A 14,414-nucleotide genomic window follows, 5' to 3' on the forward strand; every position below is an offset into this window, starting at 1 on the left:
CAGCAGTTTTGATTCTAGTTCTTAGTTTTGGTGGTGTGTTTGCAGGAGTTTATTATTTCTCATAACTTACATACAATTAAATATATTCTTTTGTATATTATCTAATAATATTTAAAAAATCAAAATCCATTATATACCAAAGATAACCCCTAGACATTAATTATAGAGAGTCCACTTTGAAACAACATACACAGTTACTCATAAATCTTCTGTAGTTGAAAGCTTTTAGCTATGAAATTCTTCCCCCTTCATATGAGGACTTTATGTTCCATAATGAAGGAAAATTGTTCCTACTTTGGGACAATTTGCCTTCTTTATTTAAGTGATACTAGTCCTTTGGCTGCCTAGAAATTTTAAAAACAACTGATAACTACATCTACTGCCTGCAAGAGAATAAAGGAAAAGGAGCAGAGGAGGCAATCTCATACATTATTGATAAACACATACAAAGACAATATTGGTACAAAGCTATTTCTCCATATAGCAACTCTGAATTTTACTAATAAATACATAAATGTATCAAACATTAATATAAGAATAAAATTATCCAATATGAGTACATTTGCTCTTCTTTTGCAATTAGTTCCAGGATTCTATTTTAGATTATTACTTCATATCTGCGAGAGTTGGGTGTGTGTTTGTGTGTTTGGTTTTGTGGAAGCTGCATTGTGCTAAATTTTACATTTCCTTCTTGAATTAAATGGCTTTTGTTATCCCTTGGGAATACTGAAGATAGCAACAGCAGATTACTACCTACCTGTGGAAAAGTATAAATAGCAATTTTAGCTGCTAGTGATTCTGAAATTGCCCTTAACTTTGTCCTTATAAAAATGCTCCAAGAATTACGTTTTGCAAATCCACAGATTTACTATCCATATTCAAGTCATTTACGTGGACAAAGAATGTAGCCTGCCATATCAGTAACAAAGGACCTTAGAGCCATCAAGCCATCAGCCACTGAAGCCACCCCCAAAGCTGCACCCTGAGGGGATTCAGGATGGAGAAAACAGGAGACTGGTCCTAGATAATTAGAGTGCATATCAAGGGAATGATTTCCATGAGACCAGATTCTTGCATCTCACCATATACAGAAAAGTGCTAAATTTATTAACTTAAGATGTCTAGTTTCTTTAATTAACAGTAATCTTTTGATGTTCCAACTACCTGTTTTTTTTTTTGCAAGAACCCCTAAATATCCTGTGCCCTCCCTTACCTCTTCAGAACAGTCCCTCAGAGCTATCTGAGAGGTTGTCTCCTGACGTAAGTCCTCAGTATGTCCTCCAAATAAAACATAATTCTCAACTTCTAGGTTGTGCATTTTTTTTCAGTCCACATTTAATTGTATGGCTCATGTAGGTACTATGCCTAAATGTAATGGGATGAGCTGTAAATTATTAAAACTAAATAAATTCTGTCAGCTCTACCACTAGCTGAGATCCAGGCTTTCATCTCTGGATACTTCTGTCATAGATCTTGGCAAATATGGGGTCTGTGTTGGTCTTAAAATTATTCGTAGAATTGTGGGGACTCATTCATTCTTTCAACAAATTTTATTGCTTATATTCTATGTGTCAGTTACAGTGCTGGGTCTTGAAATACAGAAGTCAACACACAAGAAAATATAAGGATAAAACACATTTTCTACCATATTAACTTTTTTCATTCATTCATTCATCCCTAAGTCATTCAACACGCCTCTTCTTATTGAATACTGGTGAAGGGTCAAATGCTATGCTAAACACTGAGTATATAACTGCAAATGAGATGGACAGGCCCTGATTTTGATGTCACTACTATCTTTTATCCTGCCATATAATGGGACAGCTTCATTATTCCCTTTACCCTAAGTTTTTATCACAAATTGCTAATGAAAATAAAACTGTTAGTGGAGTTTCAACATGCATAGGTAAATGAGAGCACAGAACTCCTCTTTCGCATGCCCCATTCTCCTCCTTCTAACTCCCTATGTGAACTCACTTGGTGCCAAGACCAAGAAGATGTGCCCCAATAAGAACCAAGCTGATTTCCTCACACTGACTGGGGCTATTGCTCACTTAGAAGACTTGATGCTTAATTTTGATAAGCAACTAGAAGATCATGGAGACAACCTATAAAAATGATTTGTCTTGGGAGAAAATACTAAAAAGGGTTAATGTGCTGTTCCACATGCCTAACCTCCTGGAATTAAACCACAGGCACTAGATCACCAAGTGTACTTGGCAACAATGAGCTAAAAATGAAAAAAAAAAGCATCATACTGTTATTGTATTCATTTTCCCCCAAGGCACTCTCTGATAAACACCACAACCTCTAAGGGAATTGAGAACAGCTTCCTTGTGGGGTAGGTTATATATGCATCTTTTTCCAAGCAGTTAAATCATATCCAGCTATCAGCACACCTTACTTAAGGTGATTGTAATGTATGAGGTTAAATGTTCCTACCTGATTGGAAACCTTCTTGTCCTCAATTCATTGGCTATACTGGATTTTTTTTCTTGGGTCAGACCTTCAGACTTCTACCAGAAATCGTTCCTTTGGGGAAACCAGGCCTTCCCAGAAGCTCAGGAAACTGAAATGGAGACAGCAAGACAGAAGGAAATTATTTGGACATATAGACCTCAATTGTTTCGTTTTAAGTAAACATCCAAGCAAACATCTTCTAAATGGTATAATAACTTTAGGGAAATTCATAGTTTATAAGTTTGTGTACTCATAAACTGAACATATTATGATAAGAGTACAGGTTGCATTTTGTGTCTTCAACTCAAGCAAAGACTTCAAAAAAGGCCCAGTTATCCTTTGTTCATTAAGACATAAAGAGAGGGCAAAAAGGGCAAGTTTCTAAGTCTTTTTCTTTAAAATTTACTTCCTTTCTTCAGTCTTCATCAAGATCTTCAGGAAATTAACTTTACTAAAGTTAATTATTCATAAAATAAACATAGGAACCTGCAGAAGACTATTTCACAGAGACCTGTAATGTACAATATCCTTTGCATACATGCACCATGAGCTTGTCTTTTCTAGCACTGGCATACACAAAACTCTGTGTGTGTGTGTGTGTGTGTGTGTGTGTGTGTGTGTGTGTGCACATGTGTGTCTTTTTTTGTGATGGAGCCACAGGGAGAAAATAAATCTATTGGCTGCAATTCAGTGATTTAGAAAGATTTAAGCGTAAAGGAAAAGGCTACATCAAGTGAAGCAATAAAGTCATGAGGTTGTGGTTCCATAATAATAACAATAGCAGTCTTCTGAGTAACCAAGGGAGCAGGCTTCTCAAATTATAGTCACACCTGTTAGACCATCTGCCCATAAATTTCACACTATCATTAATGGAAAACAAATGGCACTGTCTCTCCTTCCCTTTATCCATTGGCCATTCTCATATAAACTATTTTTCTCTTCAAGGTCATGCTCTTTCCTATCTGTTTAAAAATATTAGGATTTAGGAGGAGTGATAATGTGCCATGCCTTGGTGCTTGTACCAGTGATGGCTCTGTAAGGAGCACTGGATTGTGAGGAGGCTAAAAACTGAATTCCCCTAGAAGCAGAACCTGAGGCAATAATTTGAATGCAAACTGTTCATCTGGGAGGTGCTTCCGGAAAACTCAGAAGTGGAGTGGGAATTGAGAATTGGAGGCATGGAAGGAAGCCAACAGAGGTGCATTACTGAACAAATTACTCCTGCAGGGAACTGCTGCCAGTACTTCAGGGGAGTTCTGTGAAACTCTATAGAACATGTCTCAGAGTTATCCCAAGAATCGGTGAGAAACTTGAAGTACTTATCTTCCAGTCCCCTCTGTCTTTGGTTGAAAGCTACACCCAGATACATTAACTCCTGTACACTTTTGGCCTGCCCTAAGGTGGATAATTGCAGGTGATCGCATGATTCTATCAGCATATACTGGAATGATGAGTGCTGGGGAGATATGAGTGGAGCATTGAAACCATCTAATACAGTCGGGGCAGGAGATATTAATTACTGGCTTGCAAGTCCAAATGGATAACCTTAAATTCCTGGGTTAATGCTTTTACTTTGAGGTATTTAAGCATGATGTATGAGTAAAAATTTCCTCTATTAAATCAAGTTTAAGATCCTAAGTCCCTAATCTTCTGGAAAACTGTGGGTATCTTTTAACAGATTTTTGAAAAGTAACATGATTAAGATTTCAAATTGACCATTCATTCATTCATTCATTCACTCATTCAACAAACAGTTATTGAACACCTGTAGTATGCCATGGGTTAAACTAGGCACCAGTGTTACTGTTACTAAAATCATTATCGTGCCACCTAGAATTCAATGTATTGTGACACTCAAATAAGAAAATCCGTAGTTACCGTAAAAATTATTACAGAGTGCTATAGGAAGACACAGTAAGACCTTAATTCATGCTGTGGACAGTAGTATATGGGGGATATCAGTAGGGCTTCCTGTAGAAGGCAATTGAAATGGATATGTAACACGAAGGAAGGGTGAATTTTTGAGGAAAAGAGAAGATAAATCCATGGTTGCCAGAAAATGAATGGTTAAGGATCAGTCCAGAAAGGAGTTCCATTCATAATCAGTATAAGAAATGCTCACTGGAGTGTAAGAAAAGAAGACAATGGAGAGGGTGGTAGAAGCCAGATCATGAATGGTCCATGTATGTATAGTAAGTGCTATGGTCTAGTCTTTGTGTTCCCCTCCAAATTCATACGTTGAAATCTTAATTTCCGTAGGTGATAGTATTAGTAGGTGGGGCCTTTGGGAAATGATTATGGTATTAGTGCTCTTATAAAAGAGACCCCACAGAGCTCCCTAAGCTCTTCTGCCATGTGAGGATACAATGAGAAGTCTGTGACTCAGAAGAGGGCCCTCATCTGACCATACTGGCACCCTATTCTTGAACTTGCAGCCTCCAGAACTGTGAGGAAAAAATTCCTGTTGTTTATGAGCCACCCAACCTGCAGTATAATCTTACAGCAGCCCAAAAGGACAAAGAGAGTTTGGATGTGAGATTTTACTCCAAGAAAGATGGGAATCCATTGAAGGATTTTAACTGGTAACTTAGAAGAGAGAAAAGTTTCATAACACAATCAGGTATTTTTATAAGAAAAATTTGTTTCATTTTCAGAAAGATCACTCTGGAAATACTGTGACTAGATTTTTGGAGAAGGGTGATGGCAGTCCCGGATATAGAAAGATGAGTTAGTAGTCCATTAATATAAGTCAAACAAGAAAGTGGATATAAAATGTGTGAATTTGTGGCTGAGAGTTCTTTTCTTTTAGTACTTGAAAAATGTTATGTCAGTGCTTCTGACTCCATAGTTTTAGACAAGAAATATACTGTCATTGGAATTGGTGTTTCTCAATAAGTGATGCATTGTCTCTGCCTATCCACTTTCGAGATTTTTTTTTGCCTCTACTTTTCAGAAGTTTAATTATGACGCGTCTTGGCAAGGATATCTTTGTGTTTTTCCTCTTTGGGTTTGCTCAGATTCTTGGATTTGTGTTTATGTCTTCTAAAAAATTGGGAACTTTTTAGTCATTATTTCTTTGAATACTTTGTCAGTCCTACTTGCTCTCTTTTTTCATTCTGGAACTTTGATGATATGAATGTTAGCGCTTTTGTTACTGTTTACAGGTTCTTGAGATCCTGTTCTTTCTCCCATCTCTACCCCTCAGTCTATTTTTCTCTGTAGATTTGGTACATTGTATTGATCTCTTCTAAGTTCATGATTCTATGCTTTGTAATCTCTACTCTACTCTTGAGCAAAGTTTTTTGATTGTTGTATTTTTCAGTTCTACTGTTCCCATTTGTTTTAATTGTTATAACTTCTAGTTCTTTGTTTACATTTTCTACTTTTCCCATTTCTGTCAAGGAACACATAATTGCTAATTGAAGCATTTATGTGACAGCTTATTTAAAATCCTTGTCTGATAATTTCAATAGATGTTTTATCTCAGTGTTGGTGTATGTTCATTGTCTTTTCTCATTTATTCTGTGATTTCCTGGTTCTTGGTGTCATGAGTATTTTTCAATTGTATTCTAAACATCATGAGTTATTATACGACTCTGTATCCCATTTAATTTTATTATTACTTTTTAGCAGGAAGTCATCCTATTTGAGGTGTAGTATGAGGACTGGGGGGTTACATACAGCTTTCCATTGGGCCCTACTGACAATACCCCAGCAAAAGTGGGCACTTACATTGTCTCACTGCAGACAGATCAAGTAGAAGTTCAGCTATCCTACTGGCCCTTCTGACACCTTCCCCCCAAAAGTGGGAACATTAATATCATTGTGTTGCCTTTTAGTAGGAGTGGAAGTTCATCTCCCCAGTAGATTTCTTGACACCAGGGGAGGGGAGAAGTGAAGTGTTTGCTATCCTTCCTCCCACTTCATTCCATCTTGTTGATGCCGGGTATGGGTAGAGGGTCAGCTACCTGCTGGCCCCACTGACACCAGGGTAAGAGGAAGAGAACTGTCGTCTAGCTCTGCTTGTGCCATCTCATTCTGTCTTACTGCCTCAGGATGGTTATGGGGATTCAGCACCCCATTGGGTCTCACTGACACCATGTGTTGAGGGTTAGTGGGGTGTCTACTCCCTCCAACCTGTAACATCCTGTTATTATTGATGTCAGGGAGAGATGGAGGCTAAGTCCCACCATTGGACCCCACGACTGTGTGAGGGCAGCCCAGTGTTAACTAGCCTGTCAGGCACCACCTTTTAAAGTCTCTTTGCTAATGGAAAGGGGTGGAGGCTCAACTCACCACTGGACCACACTGAAACAACCCTGGTGGGGAATCAGAGCGCTGCCTCTTCTGGAGGGCAGGAGTTGGGTGGTGTGGAAGATCAAACCCTAGCTTGGTCCAACTGAAACCACAGGACGTAGGGGATGGGTGCAATATTCCACTGGCACTTGGCTCGAGTAGTGTGTATATTATTGCCCAGATGGTTTTCTGTCTTTAGCAACCCCTTTCCTCATACTTTGGCTAGGGGGAACAGGGTTTTTTTTGAAGCTTTTTTGTCTGTTGTTGTGTTGGTGGTTATTGATTGGGGGTTCCTGTAATACCCTCTCCAGGATGTATGGGAAGCAACAGGAAACACAGGGGACTCATCACCATGTTATTCCTCAAGTCCCAAAGTCCCTAGTTAAGTCTGCCTTCTCATTTCCACCTTTCAGTGTCTTCCTATGTTTGTTTGTTGTTATGTTCAGGGTTTTAGTTTTAAGTGGGAGAACCTGGGAGAAGTGGGCTACTTCATCTTCTTGGAAGCAGAGGTCTGGAGGCCTATTGATGTTAAAAAGTACTGCTGACTGTAAATTAAAATTTGATGATATACACCTTTCCCTTTAAGAATTATTCTGCTAGATGATGTGGCTTCCCAAAGTTGCTACAATTTGATTTTCATACTTCTAAAAGTCAAGTGTTTTGCTGGAGTTGAAATTTAAAGATAAGCAAGAGATGAGGCTAAAATGATCTATGTGGTAACAGATTAAAGTTGGAAACATCAATATACATTCATGTTCAGCTTAATATTGCTTCATATTACCTTAATACACATGGTTATGTAGAGAGATACTTATAGATATGTGCATATACATGGGTAATGTACACACATATTATCTCTTTGCTCTGTCAGCTGAGATCTAGAAGCAATGACATCCGAGCAGCAATTAGCACACCCCACACCCAGATCCTGCTGTCTGATACCGTTCTCCACTAAAAAGACCTACTTATCCTTGAAGAAATAGCTGATTCTAGGACTGGGGCAGTAAATATACAAGATGAGCCTAGACCATCTTATAGTGTCAGAAAGTAAGGAAGTTCCAAAAAAAAAATATATGGATGGGGATACATCAGAGTGGCACAAGGGCCAACTGAAAAGAGTTCACAAAGGTCAGGACTAGAGCAATTTGAGGAACAAAGTAAATAAAGTAGAATTAGATTATAACCCAAAGTATAAAGTAAAAATCCATGAGTTCTTCTGATATAAATAAATAATTGGATATGTAAATAAATGAGGGAGAAATGATAAATCTCCAGTGCAAAAGAATTCCAAATAGTTTATGTAGTACTCCATCTTAAGCATAACTCCCTATTCCTTAGCTGTGGGCTGAGCATATTGACTTCCTTCCAAAAAGTACAGTATGAAAAAGGGAAAACAGTAATTTTACAATGGAGAAACCTGAAAAACACTACCTCAGCCTGGTGATCAAGGTCGACCTCAGCATTCATAATGTATATTGATACTTTGTACACTTGATGTGATCTGACAAAATAACCCTTCTACTCTGTGGTCTTCCTCCCCAAAACACATAATCCCAATATTATCATGAAAAATGCATCAAAGAAATTCCAGTAGTGGGCATCCTACAAAAACCTAACTACTCAAAATTGTCAAGGTCATCCAAGGAAAATCTGAGAAGCTATCAAACCCAAGAGAGCCTAAGGAAACATGGCAACTAAATATAATGTGAAGTTCTGGATGAAATCCTGGAATAGAAAAAGGATATTAGGTAAAAACTAAGGAATTGGACTAATGTATAGACTATAGTAAATGATAATGTATCAATATTTGTTAATTGATTATAACAATGTAACATACTAATATAAGTTGATCATCATAGAGGGAAATGGGTATAGTGTATATGGAAACACTTTATACTATCTTTTCAATTTTTCTGTAAAGTTAAAACAGTTCTAAAAACTAAAGTCTATAAAAAAAGTTGTGTTTTCTTGTTTTATGATTATGTGCCTGTATTTCCTAATAAATATGTAAATTTGCTTTACCTTCCTTGATACTGATATTAAAGAAAATACTAAGTAACTCTGAAAGAATTTGTAACTCCAATTCAACAAGCAAGAATTCTTGGTGTTAACTTTTTGGAAGAACCCACTGAATAAATCAAAGCAAATTGTCTTTAAAGGCTGAATTTCTTTTCAGTGTTTAATCTTTTATATGATTAATGCATACCACAAGCATGATTCTGTTTCAAAGGGCAGAAAACATTGATTGTAGGCAATGTCTAAAGTACAGTGAAATATTAATACATGATGCTATAACAACTTTAATGTATTTTATGTTTTCAAAATGATGAATTGTTATTTCAGTCAATAAAGGATTCACTTTTATACATTTCCTACCCACCTTTTCCCAAAACACCCGCAAGGAAATGATACTATCATCTGATATTAGGTTCATCAATTTAAATTGGAGTTTTTGGTAGCTGTGGTTGCCAATGGTACTGGAATATGTGATACTTTTACAAATCCTCTCCATGGCAAAATCTGATCTTCACAAGGTAAATCACAGTAGGTGCCTAAAGCCAAATGACATATAGCTTTGTAGCTAGATTACCAAGCATTTTACTTAGAGGCACAATAGAATGTAGAAAAGGCCATTTCTCTTTCTGTCTTTTTCTGCTCAAAGGTCACTCACCATCTTACTTTTTATCAGCTATCTCAGAAGTTTTCCATAAATTTAGACTATATAATGTCACTTAATGTGAATGTAGCTCAACATTCTGTTTTAGTACAGCTAATCTCACATTATTTTTATTGGCGCTAAATATGGAAATCATCAGCAAATTTTTGTACTTAACTTTTTTTTTTTTTGATGTGGACCAATTTTTAAAGTCTTTATTGAATTTGTTACAATATTGCTTCTGTTTTATGTTTTGGTTTTTTGGCTGCGAGGCATGTGGGACCATAGCTCCCCGACTAGGGATTGAACCCACAACCCCTGCATTGGAAGGCAAAGTCTTAACCACTGGACAGCCAGGGAAATCCCTGTACTTAACTTTTTAAAATAATTAAAATAAGCTATTCAACACATTTTTCCTTTAAAAAAAAGCAATTCTTCTTAGGCTGGCCCTGGGCACATACGTGACTTTGCCATTTTTTCCATGGACTATTTTCTTATCTGTTCTACTGTGTCACATTTGTTCTACCTTCTCAAAAAGAAGCATTTAAAAATTCATCTACACATTCATGCATCCATACATTTATTAAATAAACCTATTGAACACCTACATATGGCACAGAAAAAAAGGCAGAAAACTAATCTGGGTTACACAGAAAGCAATGAACTCAGTTAAAATTTTTGGTGAAAACAGGTGTTACTCAATCTACTGGAAATTACATTTCATTATGGGGACTCACAGACTCAAGGAAAACCAAGACCTAAATAATGATAAAGTAATAAAAGCACTAGCCATTTACTGAGTGCCTGCTTGTACCTGACTCTGAAACTCTAAAATCATTACGGATGTTTTGAGGATTGTCTGATATAATTGTAATCTCCATTTTACAGATGAAAATAACAAGGTTCAGAGACATTAGGTTACTTGCCTAAAGTGAAGTGGCCCAGAAACTACAGAACTGGAAATAGAACCTTAGACTTCATAATGCCAAAGTCTGTGCTTTTAATCACAATGTGTGTGTGTGTGTGTGTGTGTGTGTGTGACAGCGAGGGGGGGAGAAGAGAGAGAATGTGTTTAATAGAGAACTTCTGAGAAATGGCAAGAAAACTGCCAAGTATCTATAAAACAATAATTTAGGAGCTTCTTACTATACAAGTAATTGTTAATCATATGGCTGAACTAAGGATCTCTCACTTTTGAACTAAGAAATCAAAAGCTTCCAGAAGTTGAGTCTAAATTTTACACTTACATAAGATACTTCATACAGAATGCTAAAGTATAATAACTAAAGAGCTCTGAAAATACTGGAAGCATTCATATTAGTATGATTTCATAATGTGGATAATAGAGGATTTAAGAAATTGGCAGATGCAACTGCAGACTCATTTGTTATCATTTCTGTGAAGGGCAAGATAAATGAATAAAATGAGAAAAATGAAAAAAGAATGGCTAGCAATTTTAGGTAGTTTGCTTAATCTCCATACTAGGAAAGACTAAGCAAAAAAAAAAATTCTCGAAATTGTATTTTGAAAGCACCTACAAGTGCATATGGTCTTTTTATACCAAATAACTTGGAATTATGAACTGTCAAATAAGTCTAATCTTCTCTGATGATAAAATTGCTGACTTTATTTGAAACTATGAAATGAAAAATTAGGTAATAATCAGAAATTCTTACGAAAAGGAGTAGAAAAAACAAAATTATAAGAGTCATGTTAAAAAATATTTTGAAACAAACATAAAATCCCCATTACTGGTACAGAGCTTTTAAAACTTTATTTTGGTTTTAAGTTTTAATAACTATTCATATGTTTACATAATTACTGTCATAAGGAAGACACAATTTTAGGTCGGCTTTCTTCATTCTTTCTTTATTAAGCATTATTCTATTTTGCTCCATCGTCTTGTAATTATAATATAGTAACTGTGTGATTTTCTACTAAGTGGATATAATTTCCTAAACTGTTTTCCTATTGTTAACAATTAAAGGTGTTTCCAATTTTTTGTTATTACAAATGACATGACAATGAGCATCTTTATATAATAATTTTCTGGATTATAAATTATTTATTGGCATAAACTTCCAGAATTAGAATTAATGTGTAAAAAGCTATTAACATTTTAATCTTGCTAGACATTGCCAAATTACTTGTCAAAAGATGGAACCAAATTATATTGCAAAGATCTTTGACAACAGAAGACATTATATATAATTTTCGATCTTGCTAAATTAATAAGTTGGAAACCTATGTTCCATTTCTTTGAATTCTTTGATAACAGAGTGCTCCTGGAGGCTGGGAGGGAAGCCATGTCCGTGAAGGCTGCCCAGAGTTGGAGCGGGGAAGTGGAAAAAGGTAAAAAAAATACTAATTGTATTTTCCCTCAATTGTTATCTCTCACTCTTCTCTGCCTCTGTGTAACTTATATCCAGGTAGCTGGAGAAAAATCATGTGGCAGGGCAAATTGGTATTCCAATAAATTAATAATCACTAACTTCAAATGGGTTTTCAAGACTGGAAATATTGCTCTGACTTACAGTAAGTTCTTTCTAATTCTCCTTAAGGACTATTTTCTTAGAAGCTTTACCTACCCTCCTCAAATTTTCCTCCATCCTCTCTACTTCCTTCACTCTGAGCTGGTGAGGTGCTTCATAACTCATTAAGAACATAGAAGTCAGTAAATAGTCCACTGCCAAATCCATTAATTCATTAGCATTTGCACTGATCTTTGTATTCCCTTTTACTACAGGAGTTAAAGTTAAAAGGCCATGTGCACTACAGATAGCATTTCATTTTCTCTCATCTTCTCAAGTACTTCACAGCACTGCATTTTCTACAACCCATCTACTGCTTATGAATGATTCTTGCCAAAATTCAACCTCATTCTAGACTAGTAACTCCTACTTAAAATGTTAAAAACTATACGTGTAACATGAAAGCCTCCCTCCTCCCCTAATCCCTGCATATCTTCTTTAGCCAATTCATGTCTGAACTTTTCAAAATTGTTATCTTCATATATTGTTTCCATTTCCTCACGTCCCATTTACTCTATAATTTACATCCATCTGACTTCTCTCACCATAATCTCTTTGCCCACTGTCCTGAAATTTTACTTATGAAGGTCACCAGCGATCTCCATGTCAGTATAGCCAAGGAATAGTTTTTGTCCTATTTCTAGGCTCTTTCCTTCTTTAAAAAAGAAAAAGAAAAACAGAAACAAAAACCGTTTTTTTTTTTCTTCTATGCTTTTACACTCTCATCATCTTCTGTCTTGGTATATTTTACTGGCTTTCTGTGTTTAATCTGATTTCTAAATATTCTATTAGTTTCCTTTATCTTCAGTGGAATAAACCACTATATGAAGGATTATTCTCAACAGTTAGTTCTCATAATAACAGTACTGGTAGCAGCGGTCAATACTTCTATAATGCTTATCATGTGCCAGACACTATTCTGACACTGTTTAAATACATATATATAGACACACACATATATGTGAGGTTTTCCTCCTCATAGGCCTATGAAATAAGCCTATTATTATACCCATGTTACAAATGAGAAAACTGAGGCAATGAGAGGCCAAGGTCACATGATCAGTACTTGGTGAAGCCCTGCCTGAGTTAATGCTGGAACTTTAGAGTAGACAAGTTAAATAATGTCTCACAGATTGGCCTTAAAAGTGAGCAACATTTAATTAATGACTTGTGAAGTATCAGAAAAAAATGGAACATTTTAAATTGAATGGGAACTACTAAGTCATGTATCAGTAACTAAGAATGACTCTTATTGAATGAAACTATTTTTCATTATTCTTTTGAAAGAAAAATATTCTTGTGTTAGTGTTTCACAGTTTTTTTTCATTCACATATTTATTCATTTATTAAACACACATTTCCTACTCACCTTCTATGCAAGCCTTGGAAGATTCAGTGGTGAGCAACAAATCACAAAGTCCTTGCTCTTAAGCAAATGTCCAGTGGTGGAGGAAGGCAGAGTAAACATGTAAATAAATTTTGTACAGTGACAGAAATACGACTGGACAATGGGATGGAGAGGCACTGAGGAGGCAGGTCTCTTTGGTCAAGATAGTAGTGGTGGCGTTTGAACCGAGACCTTAATGATCAGAGGGAAATTGGTCTGGGTAGAAGGATTAGCCAATCTAAAGCTGGGAGAGCAAGAAGTAGAGCTTGTTGCATCTGAGGGACTGAAAAAGACAACTGTGCCTCGAACCCCATGAAGGTCAGGGAAAGATTTAGTAAGTGACCAGAGCACATGGTCTCTGTGAGCCTGGCTAAGTAGTTGAAAATTTAATCTCTTTACAATAGATAGCCTTTAGAGGTTAGAAGCAGTGCAATAATAGCATCTCATTTGTGCTTTTTAAAAGACTACTTTGACTGTTGAGTGTCCTACAAAAGCAAAATACTTGTGTCTCTATGAAGTGCAGATAGTAAATTTTAAAAAGCCCAATGAGCTCATAAGCAGTTGGTTTACTAACTAATCATTTATCTTAACTAGACTTCATTAATATAAGCTTGGTGACCTTGGGGTCCTGGGACATATTAGATTAGGGAAACCCAACTATTTTCAAATAGTGTGATTTGAAAAATTCTCGAAATTGTTGGGGTTCAGGAAGATTATTTTATTGCTGGGGCTGGATGGGAAGTTTAGAATAAGAAAAGAAAGTATGATGGCTGGCTTCCATCTATTCTCCCTTTCTGTGAGAGAAATGATGATGGGGTGACTACTTTGCTGTTGACCCAATGCTTAAATTTCAGAGCTAGTTCAATCCAGTAAATATTTGCTGAACAACTATTATATGTTAGGCACCTAGCTGAAACTGGGAATATAAAGAGAATAATTAATAATAAAAGCAGGTATTACTAACAAGAGACAGGCACTGGGCTAATGCTTAACATGCACCATCTCAAGTTACATTAAGTTACACACTAACCATATGGGGTAGATGCATTTATCATACCATTTTCCGGGTGAGAAATCTGATCCC

The 14,414-nt window shown here is 36.2% G+C and overlaps 1 protein-coding gene across 1 annotated transcript in view; it reads right to left on the minus strand.

Annotated features, from left to right (window-relative positions):
• PKIA (cAMP-dependent protein kinase inhibitor alpha) overlaps positions 1 to 14,414 on the minus strand; it is a 96,068-nt gene that overhangs the window by 31,286 nt on the left and 50,368 nt on the right. Inside the window, exon 2 of the mRNA XM_059901916.1 lies at positions 2,443 to 2,569. The gene's annotated coding sequence lies outside the window, so the exon portion shown is untranslated. The remainder of the gene's footprint in view (positions 1 to 2,442; positions 2,570 to 14,414) is intronic.

This window comes from Balaenoptera ricei, chromosome 17, assembly GCF_028023285.1.
Source record: "Balaenoptera ricei isolate mBalRic1 chromosome 17, mBalRic1.hap2, whole genome shotgun sequence".
NCBI lineage: Eukaryota > Metazoa > Chordata > Mammalia > Artiodactyla > Balaenopteridae > Balaenoptera > Balaenoptera ricei.